At 40.7% G+C, this 25,596-nt stretch overlaps 1 protein-coding gene across 2 annotated transcripts in view; it reads left to right on the top strand.

The window, feature by feature from the left end:
* The first annotated feature begins 13,793 nt into the window (after window positions 1-13,793).
* Window positions 13,794-25,596, top strand: part of LOC109035719 (LHFPL tetraspan subfamily member 2 protein) — a 40,165-nt gene continuing 28,362 nt past the window's right edge. For both annotated transcript variants that reach the window (XM_019049447.2, XM_019049446.2), the window contains exon 1: window positions 13,794-14,142. The gene's annotated coding sequence lies outside the window, so the exon portion shown is untranslated. The remainder of the gene's footprint in view (window positions 14,143-25,596) is intronic.

Here is a 25,596-nt window from a genome sequence, read left to right as displayed (position 1 = left end):
GGAGACTTTGCACAAAATTTTATTGCGGCATCTAAGAGTGCTCGATGAGCAGCGTTCGCAGCATTTTTCATAATTTATTTATTATTTAATTTTTTTTTAAAATAAGGGATAGATTTTAAACAAAATAGATTTAAAAGTGAGAACATCTATCGCCTAGTGGTGTCACCAAGCAGCATTTTCCATTCGAACACATGTATTTTAAAAGATTAGGCAATGGGTCATATCTCCTCTAATAATTTTAGAGACTAAAAATATTCTTGTGCTCAGTTCACTCGGTAGTTTCTTACTAAACGTGGAAATCACACAATCTCAGACACCTACATATTCTCCATTGAAAAATGTTGATAAGGTAGCTTTCCGTCCCCAAGTAGCATTTTTCAACGGAAAAATCGGGAAATATTGCAATTTTATCGGCGATAAAATCGCTAGGATCATCAACTGAGCGATTATCCTCGATCTTATTAGGATGAAATCAAGATTTTATCGCCCAGCAATTGATCGCGATATTTTCGAAATAAAAATCGCGATAAATGGCAATTTAATCTCGATTTTATCGACGAAAATTGATCGCGATTTTATCAAAACAAAAATTGCGATGTGTAGGGATTTAATCGCCAAAGATCGCAATTTTTAATGCGACAATATCTCGATAAATTACCACCGATATAGTCGCGATAACCAACCGATAAAATCGCTATTTATCGCGATTATTGCTACTTGGGTCTGTACGTGTCGACAACTAGAAGCAGGATTCTCTTACACATTTTTCACAAGAAATTGTCTCCTGAATTAGCCTCGATGCGTGTGAGTCCCCTTTTCGGGGGACTGTTCGTCATTCGGACAGTGGAAGTGAAAATAGGAATTTTTACGAGCACATCGGTGACGTTGTGCCGGCTCGCCGTCAACGAGTGGGGTGGGTTGGGGACAAAAGCCGAGGAGCTGTCGTTTTTCACTCGAAACTCGAGGCTGAATCAATGGGAACGGAAGGAAACGGCGCGGTGGCACCTTCCACCTTCTGAATGGCAATAAATTTTGCAATCAGTCGGAGGCGGCGTTGCCATCTCGCCGGCTAAAGTTGGCCGCTTGGAAGTCGGGCAACCGTGATACGGCAACTCTGCGTCAAGTGACGCGCGTCAACAGTGCAAAAACAAAACAATAATTTACTATGCTTCGAAAAAACAAGAGACGGCAAGAGGTGAGTAATTTACAGTGATGCCGGCCTGGTGGCGCAAAGGCGTATGCGGCCCGTTTCGGGCGATGACGCTCTTAAGATTTCAATGTTGAGGTCGAGAGTACGCGCAGAGCTGTGGGCTGATTCATGAAATTGGTAGACAAGGCAATAGACAAAGAGGAAAAAAAGGATATGGAGGGATTCTATCGTTGTAAGCGGATGGTTGTAATGGACAAAGGAGGTAGGTAATACACTAACTGACGGCAACCCATGGGAGACCCTAGAGTAAGTCCACCATTTTCTCCCTTAGCCTATAAGAACCACTCAATTCAACCAATAGGACTGCTCCATACTCCTTATGTCTTCTTTGTCTATCGCTTTGTCTATCAATGTCAACAATCAGCCCGCAGGGCGGGCTTTGTCAATAGACTTAGACTATAAACTAAGAGCGCAACATTCTGAGGGACGTAACATTTCTGAGACATCATTCCAAAACGTCACCTCTGAATTAAAAATGTATTCTTCGTATCTTTTGCCACTTTTCATTTTTCAAATCCACCTTTTTTGCGACGTCAAGATTTTTGAAATTGGTATCTCAAAAAAATTATTCAAATCACATTTTTTTGAAGGTGGATTTGAGACATTTTCCCAGGCATCACACCCACCTAAGATCCTCCTTTTCCGGCGGTAGGGGGTGCGGGGGCCCCAGAGAGCGCCTACTTTTAGGGCGCCGACCAAAGTTTAAATCAGGGCGCTAAATATAAATCCAGCCATGAAAGCACTACTATTAAGGTACCCTTATGTCTTCCTCCTACTAAAACCGAATGTACATGCTTAAACTGGCTCATTCAACTCTCCTCTCACGAGACGCTCACATTGCCCGGGTAAAAATTGGCAGTAGAATCTGTGTTCCAAAATACCATAGACCTACAGCCGGCTGTAAGATTTTCAATAGCTTCTATAGCCGGCAACACAATTTCTTATAGCCTTTTATAGCCGATGGCGATTAAGCAACAGCTTGGCGATAAAGTGTATGCTAAACGTTACTGATTACAGATGCTAGGACTTGGTGAGTTTTTGGACTACCGCTTTCTTTTTGGGCCGTAGTAACTTGATTTATTTTGCGAGGAAAGCTCCGTACTTTTGAAGGATGCCTGTCATTCTTAATATGTTGGAGCGCCTTCAATTCCTTATGATACTGTGCAATACCTCTGGTGTGAAATAGTTGCTTCAAGCGCCGTGGTACGCTGCGGCGCGGCGCGGCGGGCGGGCAGCCAGCGCAAAACGCGCATTGGCGCCTACAAACCTGACAGGGATGCTTCACGCATTGCGCAATGCGTGAAGTATTCCTGTTAGGTTTGTAGGCGCCAGTGCGCCGCCGCTCTGCTTTGTAATAGGCTCTAATATTTAATCTCGTGGAGGCAGCGTTTTTCAACTCATGACTTTGAAATGTTTGCACACTTTGTATGGATTATTCTCATTTTAATTGATGAAAAAAATATGAAGTAAAGGAAAATATAATGTGCGTTTTGTGAATATTAAGGTGCTTCCGTATAAACTTAAGGATTTACAAAGCACACGAATTTCTACACAATTTCTTATAGCCTTTTATAGTCGATGGCGAAAAAGCAACAGCCAGGCGATAAATTGTAAAGCCCGGCAATAGGAACTGTAGCCCGGCTGTATAATTTTTTATCGCTTCGTGTAGCCCGGCCGTATAATTTTTTCCACGTTCTACAGCCAGCTATATGATTTTCTATCGCCTTATTCAGTCGGCTATAAGAACTCCTATGGTATTTTGAAACGCAGCTCCCATCGCCAATTTTTTCCAGGGTGCCAGTGACATTTATGAAGGAGAACTGATTACACTGGTAAAAAAAACCTCTTGGTTCAAGAGTGCAGTTTCTTGTCGCCGGATTTAAGAGTCTGGACTCTTGTTTCAAGCGGATTTTGAATTGAATCAATGCCCTTTCAAGACCCTTAGCCGGCTAAAGGGGCGTAAAGTGATACATTGCACCCGGGGGGGGGGGGGGGGGCACTATATGACGTGAAAGGCGGCCCGGAAATTTCTGGCAAGTTAGCAGTTTTACGCTATTTTCAGGCTTGAAGTTTACTAAATCATCGCACAGAGCAAAAAGTGCAAAATTGAACACTTTTAAGTGACCGGAAGTCTTTTGAAATGGAAAAAAAAATATATAAGATCAAAGCTAGGTACCAGATGCATCCATGCATCAAACTAAAAGTCGGAAAATGATGCATCATTTTCGGGTTTTCGGGTTCATGAACCCGAGAAATATGTACGCCGAAAAGATCTTTTTTACCTCGTCGAAAAATGAAACATTCAAACTAGAAAGTATAAGGTGAAATTTTGAAGGGTATCGAATCACCAGAGATCTAAAGTACCTAGGCTGTAGGAGGTTCCATTCAACAAACATTTTGTTGGCAATGACGAGATAGAACAATGGACCACTAGACAAGGTATGAATTGAAGCATTCAGATACATGTTTCATAATCAGAATTTTACGTAAAACATGATTCGCGCAACGAATATTACTGAAACCAAGGCCTAACGGAGATATTAACGTTTTTATTTCACATTGGTTACGATAAATTTGAACTGCCCGCTCACAAGAAACTCAAAGCTCTACGTGAGTCAAATCGCGCACTACAGCGGTTTCAGCAAGCTTCTCAATCGAGCATTGTTCATTCCCCACCATGTGTTTTTCAAACTTTAAGTAATTTACTATAACTGAGCTAAAGCGTCAAGATTGAGGTTGCCAGATTTTTTTATCGCAGAGACGTTCATGACAACGTTTGGCGCGCGATGTGAATCACATAGAGCATTGAGTTTTCATGAGCGCGTGGTTTCAATTCACGCACCAAGAATCATTAAATATCTTCGGAAGGAGTTGATTTCGGTAATTTTCATTGTGCGCGTCGTATTTTACGTAAAATTTTGGTGAAGAAACATGTATCAGAATGCTGAATTCGTACCTTGTCTAGTGGTCCATTGGAGCCTAATTTAACAAGATTAAACATAACTAAATTTTATTGAAATTCACTGACTGATCGTGAACGGCTTCTTCTGGCTCCCTTTCTTGAATCCTGAGTTTTCGGCGAACACGGTGCAGTCATATTTTAATGATATTTTCATTAACCCTCAGATGCTGAAGCCCGATCAAATTGACAGAAGACTCGTTTAAAAAACGTGCCACGCGAGTTGTAAGGGACCGCGGTACATACGAGCCGTAGATGTAGGTCTGTACATATTTGTACATTAAAAAAAGAATCAAACTTCAAATTGAAAAAAGAAGAAAAAATCGAGGAACAACAGAGTGGAGACGAAATCGGGCCTAGTTTTTTTTTTTTTTTTTTTAAATTTCTCTCCCGAATCTGAGCGACACCTCACCGCCAGCATAGAACGGAGCACACCGAATTCAAACCTAGCGCCGTCGCGCCTTCAATTTTGCAGATGCAACACGGACATCCATCATGTGCGAATAGTAGTGTTGTCTCAGTTTGTCTTATTTGTATTCGTAGTGGTGATTTAAAGGCTGTATTCTCGACTTTCCTCACGAAATCCCATTGGGATCATAAAGCGGAGCTGCGGAACATCGCGAATTCACAGCTCTCGCCATCGCGCCTTCAATTTTGCAGATGCAACACAGACATCCCTCAGGCACGAATAGTTGTATCTCTGCGCCGTCGTCAACGTCCGTCCCTCCATTTGCTCTATTTCCATATTGTGTTAGTTTCGTTTGTCTCATTTGTATTGGTGCTTCAAGGGCCTCGTGAGCAACACAGCCGAAAATAGGACGTGCTAAATAGACATACCGTCCGCGTTCCGGGTTCAGAGGCCGAAAGATCCGGCGCAGCACTCGGAGTAGTGAAAACTACGGCTCCAGCACCCGGAACTTTCGGCCTCTGAGCCCGAAACTGACGCTATGTCTATACAGGGTGAGCGAAAAGTCCCCGACCCCCCCTCTAACTTTTGAACGAATTGAGCTAAGGAAATGAAACTTTGGGAATGTTCCTATCTCAAAGGGGACCATCTTTTGAGGGGGTCAAAATTTTGGTCCCCCCCTCAGGGGAGGACAGGGGCCCACCAACTTTTTTTTTTCAAATGGCAACCCCTATCTTGTGATACCTCATTCGAAAGAGCATCAAAAACTAAGAATTTTGGCGCAAACCACAGATCAATATCTCAATTTTTGACCGAGTTATGATAGGTCAAAGGTCAAATTTGACCTATTTTCAAAAAATCATAACTCCGGTTCAAATTATCGTAAAGAAAAAAATAAAACGGGAAAATTTACCAAATTGTGTTCGCTTTTACGTAAAAATTGCAGAAATCACTTCGATTTAATTTTAAGAGGGGGCTCGGACCCCCAAATACGTCAATTCAAAGGTCATTCAATTTTCCCGCGAAATAAGCCAATTTCCTCTGGATTTGCCTCCACATTATCTCAGTAAGGTCAAAATCAGTTCAACATTACGTTGGCAAGTCCCCAAATTTCGGGAAAAGTTAAAAAAACGAAATTTAAACGATCAAGTTTAATCACCTTGAATTTCGTTTTTTTAACTTTTCCCGAAATTTGGGGACTTGCCAACGTAATGTTGAACTGATTTTGACCTTACTGAGATAATGTGGAGGCAAATCCAGAGGAAATTGGCTTATTTCGCGGGAAAATTGAATGACCTTTGAATTGACGTATTTGGGGGTCCGAGCCCCCTCTTAAAATTAAATCGAAGTGATTTCTGCAATTTTTACGTAAAAGCGAACACAATTTGGTAAATTTTCCCGTTTTATTTTTTTCTTTACGATAATTTGAACCGGAGTTATGATTTTTTGAAAATAGGTCAAATTTGACCTTTGACCTATCATAACTCGGTCAAAAATTGAGATATTGATCTGCGATTTGCGCCAAAATTCTTAGTTTTTGATGCTCTTTCGAATGAGGTATCACAAGATAGGGGTTGCCATTTGAAAAAAAAAGTTGGTGGGCCCCTGTCCCCCCCTGAGGGGGGGGACCAAAATTTTGACCCCCTCAAAAGATGGTCCCCTTTGAGATAGGAACATTCCCAAAGTTTCATTTCCTTAGCTCAATTCGTTCAAAAGTTAGAGGGGGGGTCGGGGACTTTTCGCTCACCCTGTATACATACCCCTAGAGTACCTATATTGAGAGAGTATGGCCACTGGGCCCCATGGAGAGGCTTAGGACCCAAAAATGGCGGTGCTTTGTTTTGGTTTTTGTGGATGGGAGGGGGGTCATTGCCAACTTTTGACGGTTATCACCAACCGCACTTGCTGCCAACCTTACTACATCTAAGATAATTTTTCTCAAAAATTGCACGCGATTAGCCATAAAAATATGTAAAGAAGTCGCAATAGTGCATTTGAGTAAATTTCTCGTTACGATAAGCAAAGAAAACTACATTTTGAGTCATTTTGCATTACATTAATTTATGGCGTCCGCCATTTTTGGGTCCTAAGGGCTCCATTCAGCCTAAGATGGCTGAGCCAATCAGAGGTGTTAACACCAGAGGTCATACTCTCTCAATATAGGTACTCTACAAACCCCGTAGCTTTTTTTTCAGTGTCTCGGAAAGAAGGACCCGACGGAGCTGGAAGTTGTGGTATGGGTAGAGGCTGTCGCAAATCGGAACAAAACGAGCATAATTGAGTCCGGTGTGGAAATGTGCGTCGGCGTTGAGAGATGAGGCATAAATTAATTGGCCGTTCCGGATGACTCCGCCGGTCCGGGATCGGCCGCTAATTCCGTTGCGATCAAGACCAAGGTCTCCGCGAGCCTCACGTCCATCACCGCGGCCCGGACCCCTGCCCCCGCCCCACCCCCCACCTGTGCCCATTAATATCTGTTATTATTTCACGTGAATCGGGATCCCAGAATTGACCTATCGACACGCCCCCAATTTTGCGCCCATTGTGCGCTCCGCGGGACCACCCGCCGCAACCTTCCACCGAACAAAACAACCCGTGCGTAATGCACCATGCACGTCGTCGTAATTAATTCGCGAAGACGGACAAAACATCTTCGAGTGCATTATTATTTATGGGACTCCATCTGGCACTTGAAATAGTTGCTCGAGGTATTGGGAGCGTGCTCTTTGCGCTGACTTCGAGTACCGTTGTAGGGAGAGGAGAGTCTGGACACTGGGCCCTACAGAGGGCTCAGGACCCAAAAATGGCTGCGTCTTGTTTTAGTTTTTCAGGATTGGGGGGGGGGGGGGGGGATTGTTGCCAAATTTTGACGGTTATCGTCAACATTGCTGCCAACCTTAAGATGATTTTTCTGGGACATAGCACACGCGACATTAGCCGTACTGCCGTGCTAAGGGAAAACGCCGTATGAACATTAGAGAGTTGCAAAATTTCCATCGATAAAACATGTATTTTTGACAAAATTTAAGCTTATTTTTCCTCGAAACTTTCAGATACTTTGGATTAAATTGCGCAGAGAATTGTCTGAAAATTTTGGAAAATCATATTCACAATTTTCCCAGTAAATTCGGTTTTTGTCGGAGGAAACTTTACAACGCCATTACGATTCGCAGCGGCGTTTTTCATACGGCGTTCTTCTAAAAGAACTATGTAAATACGTCGTAATAAGGCATTAGATTGAAGTTCTCGTTGCGATATGCAGCAAATAAAACTGAACTACATTTTGTATTTACATTTACTTACAGCGCCCACAATTTTTGGACCTTGGAAGGCCTTATTCAACCTAAGATGGCTGAGCCAATAAGGGGCGGTATTCGCAGTGACCACACTCTCCCTGTAAAGATACGCTCTACGCCAGCTCCAGACGAGACCCAGTCATGGACCAAGAAAATAAATAAGGACACCTGACCAGAAATTCCATTAACTTTATTCGCGTAAAATTTCATGAGTTTTTTTAGAACTTTTGGGGATGCATCCAGAAGACCGAGAAACGCTTAGAAACATTCATTCTCGATTGTGACGTTTGTCATCCCAATTCTTTGTCTAAAACATTCACGAGTTGCAAATGCTTTCGTTTGGTTTAGGGGTTAGGTTGCGGCTAAAGTTCTCTCTAGACTTCTCTTTGTGCCCCCTTCGTGTATAGCACCTCAGGGTGTAGGGTAGCATAACACCGCCGCGTCAAAAGGAAGACTATCTGAAACGCTTCCGGATTTCCGAGGGTTTGCTTAATAATTCCGGAAAAAATTAACAAATTTCAAAGTTCGTGAACTTTATTTGAGCATTTTGAAATTTCATGAAATTTCCGTAAGATTTCACTTTCCGTCTTTGCACCGTACTTCCAATTCAAACCTGTGTTAAATACCGTTGCCGCGCGATTGCAGAGACCTAGTTATTGGGCAAATGCAGTTTTCGATGGAAGCTGTCTCTTGAAGCACTACATGCAAAACTTTCCCTCTCATCCGAAGCATCCCTGTCGAAAGCTAATGCTGAGTCGAGGCTGAAGTTAATGTGCTTAACGCCTTTAATCGGACTGCTGAGTTCCAATTTCGAAGCATTGGGCACGCGGCACACTTAAATTTCCTTCATTTTGATGGATATGCAATCTCCGGAGCGATAAAATAGTTGCTCATGGTAAAAGGCTTTCGGTAACGCCGCGCCGCGTCGCTCAATGTTCTAAATCAGACTTCTGAGTCCTGGATTATAAGACGTCCATTCATCCTAAATCGAAGTTTTTTCACTTCGTTAAAAATACAATTCGATCTCCCGGGATCTAAAGGAATTAAACGGCTCTGCTGCGTTAACCTAATGAAGGGCACGCCATACGCCTGAAAACCAGTCTTTTGGTGTGTAAGAATTGAGTTTTTCATTGCAAGTGCTAGTGAGTTTTTAAATTCGCGTGTAGGAGCTGTCATTTTTTAAGGAGGGGATGGGGGGGGGGGAGAGTCAAAAATTGTCACGATTATAAACCCAATCTATTCGATACCCCATCGCAAGTGCTAGTTCGACCACAACCAGTGACGATTCTTCAAAGTTGGCAACACTATTTTTCCTCCATTTAAATGTATGTAAAACAATCGAATCTTAGCGAGGCAGCTTACCTCGCCCTTAAGGCTCAGCACTGGAAAAAAACACATTTGATCTAGAGTCCAGACTCTTTAAAACATTGCCAAGAAAAAATACTATTGATTCAATCAGATTTTTGCTTAAATCAAAAGGAAATCCACTCAAATTAAGAGGCTTGGTTCTTGATTTAAGCAAAAATCCGATTGAATCAAGAGTATTTTTTCTTGTCGATATTTTTAAGAGTCTGGACTCTAGATCCAATGTGTTTTTTGTTTCCAGTGAGACGGAAGATATCGACAACTACTTGACTCATACTGACAAAGAGTTCTGGAAGATTCTGATAAGTATTCCATTATGTCGGAATCAGAAAGACGAAGTGAGGATAGAAATAGAAAGTCGATTTGGCGGCCTGTCAAGGACGGTCAAGGCAATCTGCGGAGGTAATGGACTTTCGTTGGGTAATTAACAATTTCAGAATGAATTCACACGCTACTTTCGATCAAAGCATTGAGGAAGGATCGATTAGGGCAATTATTGATGTTCTTCCGGGCTCGTTGTTGATGGCGCATCATCTGCCTCTCGTGGCGCGAAAAGGTAAATTCTAGTAAAATCAGCTGGTGATCAGATCACCGCACCTGGATCTGGACGTGGATTCGGACCTCGGTTTCGGCAAAGGGATTTTTGTGGGCTAGTGGCCAGGACATTTAAAAGTGTAAACGTCAGCAGATGGATAGAAAGAGGCTCCGTAGAGTTCACCACTTGCCAGGCTCAGAAAAAGTTGATGGAAATAAAATCCACCCTGGTAAAAATTGACAGTAGAATGTGTGCTCCAAAATACCATAGACCTAAAGCCGGCTGTAAGATTTCCAATAGCTTCTATAGCCGGCAACACAATTTCTTACAGCCTTTTATAGCCGATGGCGACTAAGCAACAGCCAGCCTTGTTTAAAGAGTTTTACTACAGATACTTGCAGATAAAGTTTATACTAAACGTTACTAATTACGGATACTAGGACTTAGTTAGTTTTTGGACTACCGCTCTCTTTTTGTGCCGTAGTATCTTGATTTATTTTGCGAAGAAAGCTCCGTACTTTTGAAGGATGCCTGTCATTCTTAATATGTTGGAGCGCCTTCAATTTCTGATGATACCGTGTAATACCTCTGGTGTGAAATAGTTGCTTCAGACACCGTGGCACGCTGCGGCGCGGCGGGCGGGCATACAAACCGCGATACGCGCATTGGCGCCTACAAACCTAACAGGGATACTTCACGCATTGCGCAATGCGTGAAGTATCCCTGTTAGGTTTGTAGGCGCCAGTGCGTCGCCGCTCCGCTTTGTGTTAGTCTCTAACATTTAATCTCGCGGAGTCAGCGTTTTTCAACTCATGATTTTGAAATGTTTGCACACTCTGTATGGACTACTCTCATTTTAATTGATTAAAAAAAAAAAAAAAATATGTTTTAAAGGAAAATATAATGTGTGTTTTGTAAATATTAAGGTAGTTCCGTATCAAACTTAAGTAATGATTTCCAAAGCACACGAATTTCTACACAATTTCTTTTAGCCTTTTATAGCCAATGGCGATAAAGTGTAAAGCCCGGCGATAGGAACTATAGCCCGACTGTATACTTTTTTATAGCTTCGTATAGCCCGGCTATATGATTTGCTCCGCTTTCTACAGTCAGCTATATGATTTTCAATAGCCTTCTTTAGTCGGCTATAAGAACTATGGTATTTTGAAACGCAGCTCCTATCGCCAATTTTTACCACGGCACACATTTAATTCGGTGCTTACAGCAAAAAATTGGGACGAATCGTAACTTTTAACGTGAATATTTGTTTAAAATAAGGAATGATTAAAGAATATTATTGTCCTTTTGAAAGGAAAGTTCTGGTTGAAGAAAGAGAAGAAGAAGAGGAAAACCCCAAATTTTTTAATATGATCAACTTTTGATCTTTATTTTTATTCTTTTCTTCTTTCCTTTTTCTTCTTTTTGGCTTGTTGCGATAAGGAGAAATTTTGCAAAAAGACATTACCACTAATAATGAAAACTAAATTTAACTAGCAAATCGAACAATTAATACGTAGATTGCTGGAGGTCACGAAATACTTTCTGTGGTGCGAGAGTATAAGCAATAAGTAAGAAGAATCTAGGTAGGTTTCATGACTGAAAGATCGCGTTGATGATGAAACCTGAACAAACGTAGTTTGTAGTTGCACAGAAAATACGTTCAATTCCTCCTTTTTCGATTGCAATTCTTCCTGATCGTTGGTTTAATCCGCTGGAAAAGAATCAATTGGTACTGAAGAAATACCTATTCGGCATCAAAAATTAAGCGAAAAAAAAAAAAAAACTAACGAATACGAGTATACCAAAAAACAAATAAACTGAAAGACAAACAAAACAAATTAGAATATTGCCCATTGCTGTAATAATAGCACCTGAAGTCTATGAAAACTGTTCAATGACAAATTATTGTGAGGAATAAACAGTGTCCAAGTTGAGGGTCAAAACTCAAAATATTTCATCCGGTGCAGCATGGACACTGCGCGGTTGCCTCTTCTAAGAGAAAAAAGCATTAATACGTAATTTTTTGGAGAGAGGATGTTTTTGCTCATATGCAAGGCAAAACATGGGGACGCGAAAAATTTTAAAACCTATGTTGAAAATTTGCATGTATAACGCATGTGCTCGAATGAAAAATTCACATAGAAATGTGTTTGATGGATAAAAAATGATTCGGGCAAATCCGGAGATTTTTTTCGAGCAAATTGAACTTTTCCTGTGCTTTTTCAAGGCCTTTCCCTTGCTTTTCCCCTCTTTTCCCAAAAATTCATTTTTTGGTGATCTCTAAAAATCTCTGCTATTTTCTCACCTTTTCCTTACTCTTTCCTTACCTTACACGCATTTTTGATTGTGTTCGGATTGGGACAGAGGAATGAAGAAATGACAAAGGAATAAACCGAAAAACACGAGGAATCAAACCGGGAACTTGATAAATTGATGATGTTATAAGAGATAGCATACCATTAAGGCTACTTTATGGAGTTTATGACAAAAATATCGAAATTCCGTGCTTTTTCCATACTTCCGTATCAATATTAACCTTCTAAATCCGTGTTTTTCAGTGTATCCGTACTTTTTCCGTACAGTAGACACCCTGGGATACTTATTATTCTCGATACAATCAATAAAGGAAAAAAAAGTTGTGCAACAGGTCCATTAGCTCCAGACTTTGATCGTCTATCGAAGGTTTTTTTTCCATTTTTGTCTCAAATAAAGTACATTATTTCATACAAGTTGTTCAAGTTATTATATCATTACTCATTAATGTTATTAATATACTAATATACTAAATCATAGGTTCCACCTCAGTTCTTGTGTCTCGAGACACGCCGGAATCACCAACAGGTATGTCATCGGCTGGGATAGAACTAAAATTATCTTATATAAATAAAATTTTCTTCATATACCTAAACTTTTCTTTACACAGTCTATCGAAGCTTAAATGAGAGTAAATCGACTAAATTCCGCCAAAGCGACATCTTTGTGGCAACGGAGGCCCTGGGAGCCACGGGCAAGGCTACGCACACGCACACTGCACGCACGGCCGGGCACTCAAGCGCGATCTGACGGGAACCCGACGCACAAACAAGAATGACACCGAGGTCAACCTAACACTGAAATTATGTCTTCGGATCGGATGGCAAGCCCCCCTCCCTGGGGAACGAGCACCGCAAACCGAGCGGAACGCATCGTAGGTGCGAAATGCGCGAGTCCACTTCACTGCACCAGATGCTCGTCCAACTTTCGCACCAAAGCTCTGAAAGTTTGACATTTTTGCATTCCAAAAGTAAATTTTTTTAAAATTTTAAAAATATGAATGAAACATAAATAATACGAATACAACATTATTGATAACATGAAAATTGCACAGTTTTACCGATTAACTAATTAACAATTCTGGTCAAAAATAAGAAAGGGTCGATTTAATAGTAGAAGTGCAAAAGCCTGACGTCAGGCTATGTTTCATAAACTACCCTGAGTAAGACTGATTTTTGAGATTGGAGTGGGGGGGGGGGGGTAGGGTGGGACTTATTTTTTTAAATCGACCAAACCAAATGTTGCACGGTCTTGAATGATTCTACATATAGTATAAAAAAAAAAAAAAACACGGTACCCAAAAGGATTTAGAAAAAAAAAAAATTAACCCGGCGCGCACAGGGCCTAAAGATTTTTCAGATTTTTTTGGCATTTGAGGCCCATTACTTTAGGCCCTGTGCGCGCCGGGGTAAATTGGTTTTTCAAAATCCTTTTGGCTACCGTGTTTTTGTATCACATAGAATCATTGAAGACCGTGCAACATTTGGTTCGGTCGATTTAAAAAAATAAGTCCCACCCTGGGGGGGGGGGGGGGACTTTGAACTTTCTGCACATCTGGCAAGTCCCGAAAACCATCTCTACCTTCCCCATGATCATACACCTCGAGTAACGAGAGGGGAGGGGGGGGGGGGTCCTCCGAAATATTCCGTCTCGGCTCGCGATGCGACACGCCTACCTTCGAGCGCATGGGAGCGGCCGCGAGCACGCCGCGAGCGATCGCTTCAGTAGTAAACAAACCACGGACGAACTCGAACCTCGCGCCTCGACGAAGCTCGGATATTCCCGCCGTGAGATAGACCCCGTTTCCTCTTGTGTATTTCGTTCCCAGTGCGTGCCGCAATAGTAGGCGCACTCTAGCCGCGGTGTTTACCTTCCTGCCGCCGTGTCTGTGCGGGCAAACAGGCGCCATCTGCTCCGCGTCGCCGCAGAAAACGCGTTCGTGCGTTTCGCCGCCGAAAAACGCCGAAAGACCGCCGGGAAACCGGGCAGTTAAAGTGATTCGTCAGATTATCCGCCGTAAAAATTTGTCTCCTCTGGGACGCGGTCAAATCGCCAGAGGTGAGTCAAGTGACAAGATCTATCCGCTTTATTCCGGAAACTTCCGAGCAACACGCTGTGACACAAAATTTGCAGTTTACTAAAATTTTAGTTAAATTCGATTCAACTTTCACTTTTCCACCTTTCTTTTTTTTCAAAACAATTTTAGAAGCCATTTGTGACAATTGCACCAGCACTACTGCAATTTATTGCAGTAAAAGGTAAAAATATTCGTTCCCAAGATCGGCAACCTGAAGAGCATCTTGAAACTGTAATAATTATACAATGAAGCTGAAATGGCGTTAAAAAATCCAAATGTAATACTGTGAACTTAAAACATTCTTCGCTTTGACCTCGAAATTTGTTGCTATCTGTTCTAACTGATATAGCTATAACAGCAAACTATACAGGGTTATAAGGCGTCCAACTGTTATCGTCAGTTACTCATGGCCGGATTCACCTACTTGCCGCCCATGGGCCGCCTGTATTTTGCCGCCCCCTTCTCATTCGTTTTGAAACTCGATAAAAACCATCAAATGAACGTGTCAGCGGGGGAGGGGTGCATAAGACGCATTTACTCGTGTTGAACACATTTATTGCGAAAGCCCTGTCAACGCTACTAGCAAGAGTTCACGGAACTTTGCGCGAAAGTTAAGTTCCGTAAACCTATCTCTGTGTGGACAAGGCCTTCCATTTATAAGAAATGAACCAAAAAATTATGAAGGAACAAACATAAATGTGGTTTAATAATTTGAACTTCCGCCGCTGCGCGGAGCTGATAGCACTGTGTTTGGCGCAATGCGTGAAGTATTCCTGGAGTCTTGTAGGCGCTATGCGTTTCACGCCGACCGCTGCGCTGCTGAACGAACTGTGTTGGACGCAACGCGTGAAGTAGTCATGCATTCTTGTAGGCGCTATCCGTTTCACGCTGACTGCAATGACCGCACTGTGTTTGATGCAATGCGCGAAGTATTCTTGCTGTCTTGTAAGCGCTAATATGTGATACATGCCGATCGCCGCCCCGAGGGCTTCTCCTTTTCATCTCAAGTCCTCGGTATCATTTCTCTCTAAGTCGCGCCGTTCCAGGCCAAATTGCGTGTTAAGTCTCTCTTTCACTCGACTTATTGAAGGTGCTGTCTCTTGTATCACTAAGAGACGACAAAATTGGAAATTACTATACTCTCAGGAAATGAGAGATTTTGTCGCCTTTTCTCGTTTGTAATTTTGATTTTATAAATCCGATTTTGTTATACCTACACTTTAAAAAATTGCAAATTTTTGCCGCCCCTTGGATTTGCCGCCATGGGCCGCGGCCCATGTGGCCACCCCCTTAATCCGGCCCTGGCAAGTTCACAAATAGAGGAGAAGAGGATGAGGAAGATGTTTTTCTTTAAAGCCAAAGGAGAGGACACCCTCCCCACATTTCCATTTGGATTCTGTTGGATTCTCAACCAACTGAAAGTCGATCAGTGAATGGCATGAAAGTCTCCGTTTCCCGAAAGAGTAACACCATTTTTCAAATTTGGTCCGTAACGTAACTCTGGGCCCTCATTTCTCTAAGTAACGCGAAAAGGCGGGGGCACAAAAAGTCAAAGCCCCCTCCGCCCACCCCATACAAGTAAATTCTAAAATACTTAGAAGTTTTCTCATATTGGAGGAAAAAAAATTGCATCTTTTTAATCAATATAATCAATATAGATTAGCTCCAATGCTTGGTCGGAAAACGGTGAACTAGCATGAATGTCCATATATTAAATGGCGTTATCATTCAATAATACGGCTTCAATAGATACATCAACCAACAACGGCACGACTATTCGTGGTAGACCCCTTAAGGGATTCTTTTCGGGGTTCGTGAGTCACGTTGTTAAGCCCCTGGCTCGTTGGAGCGATATGTTCCTGCGTGGGCTGCCAGTTGCGCGCTGCACGAATCGCTGAAGGTAGAGGGAAAGTTAAAACGCCTTCAATTCTTTAACTATGCAATACGGGCATCCATAGAGCACGAATAGTTGCATCCAGGCGTTATAACATAGGTCGCGCGTGTTTCGTCGCATTCAGTGGCGTGGCGTGCTTTGCGATGAATCAATTGATCTGCCATTTAAACCTATGAAAAAGTATCGATAAAGAGGGTATTTGCAACGAACACCTTGATAATCGACTATTTACCACAGCTTCAAATGGGGAAATATCGATAGTCGATCATTCACGCCTCGCCACTGGTCGCATTTGTCGTTTTCTGGACGAATGAACGTGCCTCCATTTCAAGATAGCAAAGTGGACTTCAACCATCAAATTCTTAACAAGGATTTGACAGTAAAACTAAGTAAGATCATTTTGAAATTTAGTCTAAAATTAGATTTTTGCGGGTGATCAGAGGAAAGATCAATGGCATTTCCAGTAGGAGACGCCCGAAAGTCTCGGAATAAAAATGCAGTTTGTGAGAGGCAATCATGCAAGTTGAAAGAGGGTTACGTTCTTCGGAGCGGGAAACAATGATTTGGACATATTTCTATCAAACAGAGCTATGTGCATTACGACATGATCCCTGAGATCCATAAGAATACATGCATAACAGGGCTCATATCATAATGCGCATAGTTCCGTTTGACAGAAATACGTCCATTTGACTGTAGAATTACGAACACTTAGGTCATTCCTTGATTCTTATTCGACAATAAAAAGACTCGTCTTTTTCCTTCATTCTCGAAGCAACAAAAACGGAAAAAGGATTTCTTAAAAATGAGTCTACCAAATTATTTAACAAGCGCGGAAATAGTATTTATTTATGGATTTAAAAAGCTGAAATTTCAAAACAATACAAATGCGTACTAAGAGGGTTCCAAAAATGTCTTTTAAAAAAATATATATGTAGTTACTTTACACAAGTTTCTTAAAATTTCCTATGCAACAGGTAGGATTTGGATCACGCTAGTTTCGCGTTTAACATGAGTGGGACTAAGGAAACGATTTCCAAATTATTTAAATCATTTCCCTTTCTCTCGGGGGATGGGGATGGATAGGGATACTTTTCTGCCGTACTAAGGAAGAACGCCGTATGAAAATTCGAAAGTTGCCTTTCTCAGGATAAAACATGTATTTTTGAGGAAAGTTATGCATATTTTTCCGTGAAATTTTCGGATATGTTGGATCGAGTTGCGAACAAAATTATCTGAAAAATTCGACACAATTTATTCAGAATTATTCAAGTGAATTTGGTTTTTAGTAGAGGAAATCTGGCGACGTCTAAAGGCTCATGCGACATTTTTCCGTAGCACGGCAGCCATAAAATCCAACTTTTCTTCGGTTAGTATTTATACGAGCCTGAGCCGCTGATCATATATTTCAAACGGCCGTCGTTACTTTTTTGCCGCTTCGTTGAAATCTCCGTTCAAAATTTTTGCTTGATTTCTGTCGCCCAGTGAGAATCGGGAAGCGAGAAACCGTCAATTTTGTTTCCTGAATATGTTAGATTATGTCATTAGATGGGCCACGTGTAGCAGAAAGTAACCAGACCACATTAGCTATTGCCAAATTTAGCTGAACGATTCAATTTTCTACAATAGAACGTCTGTGCGGATTTTGACATTTTTAAGGAATTTGCTTCCTACTACGCAAAAAATTCACTTAAATTTGCAAAAAAAATCCGCACGATCCTTATCATGTAAAAAAATGGATTGCCCTATTAAATTTGACAATAGCTGATGTGGCTTGGTTCCTTTCAGCTTAACGCAGTCCATATGAAACTGGGTTTTATGAACTGCAAAATTTGAGGCTGTCATGACTCCAGTTTAGTTGGAAAAATTTTGGGCGTCCGCTGTACCAAATTGCTCGCAGAACGTTCTGTAACGCACAGGTGTCACTTGCCCGATCCTCGAAATACGGCAAACGGGAAGCAAATTTTTAGTAGAGTAGAAATTTTTCATAACTGTTAATTTTTTTGTCTCTCATTGCTTTAAAAAGGGGGCATAGCGCATATTTTACCGTGAAATCACCGGATGGCGGCAAACAGCGTTTTGAAATTTTTTCACCACTATCAAATACTGAATTTTAAGTTTTCATGGGAGTAAGGTCGCTTTCCTCGAGGAAAGTCACAATTCAGGGTTGCCACAGAATTTAAAAAAAAACATCCCTGATATTTCCCTGACAATTTAAGATGTGACGGATGGTTAAAATGGCATACTTGAAGATAGTTTTCAGAAAAAATTTGTTGTCCGTAACCTCAAACCCTTTCTAGAAAGCAAGTGAAGGTGATTGAACAAATTTTCCCTGACAATTATGTAAGTGACCATTCATCAGTTTCCATCTGTAAATTCTCATCATGGTGCTTGTGCAACATTGTTGCGGCGTTTTTACGTTACATATATGTGTGGAAAGTTTTGAGCTTTCTCTTTTGTTAGCATGGCAAACGGCCAAAATGTAACGTCTTTTGAAATTTGACTAAAATAATAATCTCGTCTCTACTTGGCATCGCCTGTCGACCTAGATCGATCCTCTGAACGAATGTTCCGATTCAATCAAATCAGTCCCGGAGTATCTTCCCTATATGTTTTGTCTCATCAGTTCTGGACGTCATGTTCGTCACAATCCGTCAACTGGAATTTGGGCGGCAAAATACGAATGAATAATATAATCAGCTTAATGGAAGGGTGGGTCTCAGTTTCGTGGAAAGTAGGAAAGTGTTACTAATCGATAGCCGTTGCGTGAACGGGCAGAAGGTCGATGTTTATCTGGCGGTCCTTAATGCTCCTTCATTTCGACGGACATGCAATTTGGGCTGCGCGGAGGTCGGAATTGTTGTATCAAGCGTTTTGCAATCTAAAGATGATCTTTTATTCATGACTGCTCGAAAGGGAATAATGAATACGTTATCAATCAGGGTCATATTTCCAGATATTCTCTTTGAACTTTGTCACCGTAAGATTTGATTTTGGGGACGGTTTTTTTTTTTTTTTTTTTTTTTTTTTTTTTTTTTTTTTTTTCGCAGTGTCCGCCGACATGAACCCATGAAAAACGCGGCAAGACACGAGAGATACCTGCGTTTGACGAAATGTCAATTCTAGGTGCCCTCAAGGCTTTGACCCTTCACACCTGTAGTTTAAAAAAAGAGAGAGATTGGAACGAAAATACAAAATGCCAAGAGGAGAAATTTGTGATAGGTAAAGGAAAACACAAAATCAAACCATAGTGTTTAACAATTTTTAAAACGAAAGTTCCCTGACATTTTTCCTGATAAAAACGGCCATAAAATAGGAAAAACTCTTAATTCTCTGACAAGCGGAGAAAATAATTCCCTGAAATTTCCCTGACAAAAATGAAAAAATTCCTAATTTTTCGACACGGTTGAACTGATTGGATGTAAGTAAGCATGATTTCATATTTTAGGAATACAATGTACAAAATAGAGCAAAATATATGGTGCCTAGACTTATGCGAGATATTATTGCATCATTTATAAAATTTAAAAGAAATCAGCAGAAATTCTGATGAAAACTTTGGTAGAAATTTCCGCAAGAGTAAAATTCGCGAAACACTTTCCAAAAAAATTCGTGTTTGTCGATTTCCCTGACGTTTCCCTGGCACGAAAATCGCTTGCAAAGTAAAATTCCCTGACATGCTGAATTTTTGCGGATTCCCTAACGTTTTCCCTGATTTCCTGACACCCAAAAAAATTCCCTGATGATATTTCCCGGTTCTCCCGGTCGCGAGGCACCCTGCAAAGAAGGAAGGCAGCAGAAGGTTGCTAAAGTTTAAGAAAGACAAAAAAGAGAGAGAATGATATTTTTCAGTTCAGTTTTTCTTCAGCAATTATGATTGACAGGCCAACTCTGAACTGATTAGGAGGCTCTTTTCCCCTAGTTTTCCTGATTCCGTTTTTCCCAGCCGGAGATGTAAGAGATCGAATTCTCAAATCAACCGCGCAACGCTGATCGATGAGCAATCGTTCATAAACAGAGGAGTCGAATGAGTAATCATTGCACTGAAGCCTGGACGTATAAAAGAACACCGCCAATTTGATCCAAACGCGGAAAAATGATGATAGCCTTCCGAGAAAATCCAGCAGCTAAAGGTTACCAGGGTTTCAATTTTACGGAAAAAATATCCTTTACTTGATTATCTAGGTCCTTTGAACTTCGTCGATCTTCACTAATTTTCCACTTAAAAAAGAGGAAAGGGTAAAATAGACTGGTCATTGTGGCTTGGAGAATTTGCATGCAAATTTTTTATTGCTTCATCTGAAAGTGCACAGGAGAAAAAACACATTGGGTCTAGAGTCCAGACGCTTAAAAACATCGACAAGAAAAAATACTCCTGATTCAATCAGATTTAAGTTTAAATCAAGAACCAAGCCTCTTAATTTGAGCGGATTTCGCCTTTTGATTTAAGCTTAAATCTGATTGAATCAAGAGTCCGTTTTCTTGTCAATGTTTTCAAGAGTCTGGACTCTAGATCCAATGTGTTTTTTTTCCAGTGTGCCTAAAGAGCTGATTTTGTAGTATTTTTTATACTTTTTTTCTGCAATGGGAAATAGTATAAAAATGTATTGAAAAGTGAGAAATTGCACCGCCTAGTGACGTCATCTAGTGGCATTTCCCATTGAAACACATGTATTTTGGCAGATTAGGTTATTTGGTCATATCTCCTCCAATAATTGTTCAATTTATGAACCAAGGGTATTCTCGTGTTCAGCTCCCTTGGTAGCGTCCACTTAAACACGGATTTCATCAAATTTCAGACACCTGCAAATTCTCTATTGCGCATTAGCACAGCACATTAACAAGTTTCATAAAATGACTCTTCGTATTGAAAGACTTTGAATTACCTGGTGTAGATACTTCGATTGCGTTCTGCACATTACGCCCCATTGTGTCATAGAAATAATACATTGAAATAAAATTTTAACACGACACGGCATCGGAACAAGTCATTCTCTGCGACGAGTTCTACTCAAAACAGCCGATACCCTTCTTCCTTAAAAAGTCACGTCACTTAACGCCTCGATGCACATGGCCCTGCATTTGGACACCCACTTTCGGCAACTCCGCATGAAGATCGGTCATAAACATCCTCATTGCCGATTTTTCAATCGTCATCAGACTGTTCTGCCGTGCTAAGGAAGAACGCCGCATGAACATTCGAGAGTTGCCAAATTTCGTCTCGGAAAATATTAATTTTTTTAGGAAAATTATTAATATTTTTCCTTTAAATTTTCAGACTTACTAAATCAAATTTCAAACTACATTACCTTGGAAATTGGAAGAAAAACATTCACAAATTATCTTAAAAATTAGTGATTTTTTAAAGGAAATTTGGCAACGCTTGAAGGTTCATACGGCGTTTTTCCTTAGCACGGCAGTGTTCCTGTACGACTGCGAACGCTCCATCGACGTTACCCACAGTGGTAATCCTGTAGCACATGTACAGGAGTCGGCGTAGTGCGTCGAGTGCGGTCTCGGAACGTGCTCAGCGATAAATCGATTTATTTGCCATATAAACCTATGGGAAGGGATCGATTATCAGGGTAGACGTTACGATCGATCCTTCGCCATAGTTCCAAATGGGAAAATTTCGATAGTCGATAATTTGCGCTTTGCCACTAGCTGAGGCTGGGAGGCTGTTTCCATCTCCGTCCCGCGCTATTGCTATTACGTGGGCGTGGAAAATTCAATTTGCGTTGCAGCTATTTTTACGGGCGTCATGACTCGAGGAGCGAGGCGAGAGTCATCTCAGTGTCGTTGCATTTTAAAAGGCCCGAGAATCATTATTATTTTCAATTTTTTTTGCAAGGCGGTTTGTTCTATGAAACCATCCGCACAAGCCATTGGCATAGAGAACAGGAGGTAACAGTTACAATAATTTACATGTTTTCACGTTAATTTCAGCGTATCTTGACGTGAAAGGAAATTTCAAGGGGGCGCGCCGGCGCAGCCCAGTCAACCAATAAAGGGAGTGTTTTCGTCACAAGACATTAATACTCATTAAGTTTAGGCACCATATTAGCATTTATATAAGTATTGTGTAAATTGATTACACAAACCAAAGATGCTAAATAAATACTACGCGATACGTACACGCATCAAAATCTCGAATATCCGCGGAAATTTATCTCCTACCTTTTCCTCCAGGAAAAAAAAATTCCTGATAATGTTTTATTATTTTTATAGCATGTAATTTGTCAAAATCCGTTCCGCGTGAGTAAATTTGATCAATTTTTGGACGACTTTCGCTGACATGTGTCATGTAAGTTAGCCGATTGCGCAATTTCAGTGAAACTCTGAAACCCTGACAGGAATTCTTACTTCGGCAGGAATAAGTACATGTTGCACATAAATAGAAATTGACCACAAAAGATGTTTCTGCATCAAAATTGCATATGGAGCACAGCAGACACAAAGCCATTTTCCAAATAAAAACTAGCAAAGAAAGCAAGAAAGTAACTTGTTCTGCGTCCGCCGATTCAAACGTCAAAAAACGAGAGTTTTTACCTAAATTCAGTATAGCGCATTTTGACCTACTTTTAGCGTGTGTCGTTCTCGAACGGTTCTCCCAGTGTCAAATTTTCATTCCTGGCAAATTTACAAGAGACATGTACCGCAGAGGAAAGAAAATTTTAATGAAAAATGTAAAGTTGTAATTCGATTCTTACATCCTTACTTCTACCTGGCGAAAAATGAATTTACGTAACATCATTGCGTGCATCAACAAATTATAGCCCACATCATACCTGCACACACGCAAAAATGGGTAAAAAACCCGCATAACTCGGTACGGATTTCAATTCTATCGAGAGGATCTGCGCATTAAAACTATTTAGTGATTGTGAAAATGACGCTATTGCGTGAATGCGAGATGATGGACAAACTTTCCGTTGCCGCATGCCGGCGTGTAATTCATTTTGAGATCTTGGCGAGAAGCCTGTAAAGCATACATACGGGATTAGAGCCTGCTAAATCCACTGCAAAAATGTTGCACTTGCGCTTCAAAAAATCCAGTTTATGACGTCATCCACCGCGGTAGTGACACCTTTGTTTTCTTCCACCTATGCTTCCATCAGAGTTTCACTTTGAGTAACCATTGCAAAAGTGTGCTTCCCTGCACTGGAAAAAAAATCACATTGGATCTAGAGTCCAGACTCTTAAAAACATCGACAAGAAAAAATACTCTTGATTCAATCAGATTTAAGCTTAAATCAAGAACCAAGCCTCTTAATTTGAGCGGATTTCCTTTTGATTTAAGCTTAAATCTGATTGAGTCAAGAGTCCTTTTTCTTGTCAATGTTTTCAAGAGTTTGGACTCTAGATCCAATGTGTTTTTTTTCTCCAGTGATGACTGATGAGAGCAAGGTAGAAGAAATCAAGGGTGCCACTACCGCGGAGGATGACATCATAAACTGAATTTTTCAAATCGCGATAACTCGATTAATATTAAACGTAGAGAGAATTGCTGCTCGGACTTATCTTGTTATATTTATCTAATTGAGAATGAAAATACGATTTTCTGACCAGCACAACTGACCCATTTTGAGATGCAAGGATGAGAGATTCTAATTTTTCGCTCCCTTGTCTCCTCGGTGGGAAGAGAGAAATTTAGAAGAATAAAAGAAGAGATATGTTTGTTGCTTTCAAGTTTAAAAAAAAAATTGGTGAGAGAGTGTATTTTTTCTTTTGCCGATTTTTTGGCTGTCTCATTGTCTCTTAAGAACTTGGAAACCTAAAAGTTAGATAAAAGACCAAGTCAGCACGAGGAGTAGTATTTAGGCTTCTCGATGGGCCATACATTTTAAAATTTGATTCATGAGTTGCTTAGAAATCACGGATATTCAACACCCACCTCGCAGCTTGAACGTAACCGCACATTCTTCACCGTGAAGCATAAGGCGTATCTATTTCAGTTGGCTAGTGTTGAGTCGACATTACCGCGAGGTGCAGGCATAGTATGTCGCATAAAGTCAAGTTTCATTTTAAACAATTCATTTTTAGACGCGGCAAATCAAATATTTTTAGGGATTTCCACGTAAAAAGCAATTAGAGCTTTTCAAGGGGAAAGAATAAGTGGAAAAACTCAAAATACATCTTCGTATAAATGCCTTGCTCCGAAAACTGCCCGATTCGGGAAAATGAAAGTTCCGATTTCTTGTAAGAAAGTTGCACTTATGGTCATACACATCTTTTATTAATAGTTTTTTTGGTATTATTATTAATCAAATTTTCTTCACTTATTTTTCTTCTTTTTAATTGGAAAGGTAATAAATCCTTGTTTGGCTCGGCAAGATCGAACTTCAGGGTGTTAAATGTTCATTTCGTGCTATTAAAAGACCGAAAAGTTCGATATTTTCGGCTACCGTTCTATTGGATGATGCGTTCTATAATTGAACCTTTTTCCTCCTAAAGGATCCAAACGCTAAAATCAAAGTTTCGGAAAAAAACGGAAAAAACCTGATGAGCCCTTCGACGCGCGCGCAATCTTTTAAGTCCCAAATATGTGCTTAAAATACTAATTGTTTAATTTCGATCATATCACTCTAGCACATTATGCGTCTACTCCTGGGCAACCGTGATCTACCAAAAAATTAAAGTACTACATTTTGGTACTGGGGCCCTCAAGAAGGAATCGGTCTAATTAACAAGCACTGAGTGTCTTCTCCCTCGGCCGTGTGTGGCAGATTAATTCTATGTTGCTGGAACCTTATCAGGCAACACTGCAACGGCGTTGCTCTATATTTGTCCGGAAGTCTCATGGGTAACGTTGCAACAGCATTAACGCACCGTGACCTTGTACTCAGGGTGGGTTATTTCCAAGATCACTGTCACGAAATCGCGGTGCGTTGCACGCATACCCGGAAATTCTCGTCCACTTGTTCTCGGAGAATCAACAATTCAGAAACTCTCACACTTGTGATGCATCTCCACATTCAGGCACATATTAACATTATTTACTTCTACTTCCTTGCTCAGCACATTTATGCTAATTTATTATCCTGCGTAGAAAGTTGACGCAAAATAATTTGTCTGCTTCGTGTGGTTCGCATACTATACAGAGGAAAGTAACAGAGTGATTTTTCATTTACATGACAGAAAATTTTCTAAGTAAATGAGAGGACATAATTTAGAATTATTTTTTTTTTAATTTTTTTAAAAAAAAAACTACTTTACATTTTTCCCGAGCTCATTAATCAAAAATAAAATAACTTAACTAAGTCATCCGATTCGTACGTAGCAATTGGTCAGTGATACCCAAATTGTTAATTTTATTTTCTAAAAGTACCTATGGATGGAGTGAACCGAGTCTCTAGGAATTCTTTCGAATTTTTTCAACCCTAAGCGGTAAAGAAACTCCGTTTTGACAATGCCAAAAATGGACTTTTTTTAAACAATATTTTTGGCGGGCTCTGATGACGTGACCAGGCGAAGGAAACGGCTTGCTGGTTGGCTGAACTCACAATCAGCCATTTTGATTGGTCGGGTTTCGATTAGCTTT

The sequence above is a fragment of the Bemisia tabaci genome, chromosome 3 (assembly GCF_918797505.1).
Source record: "Bemisia tabaci chromosome 3, PGI_BMITA_v3".
Taxonomy (NCBI): domain Eukaryota; kingdom Metazoa; phylum Arthropoda; class Insecta; order Hemiptera; family Aleyrodidae; genus Bemisia; species Bemisia tabaci.
The sequence above is the reverse complement of the archived record's forward strand: the minus strand, read 5'-3'. Positions and strand labels throughout refer to the sequence as shown.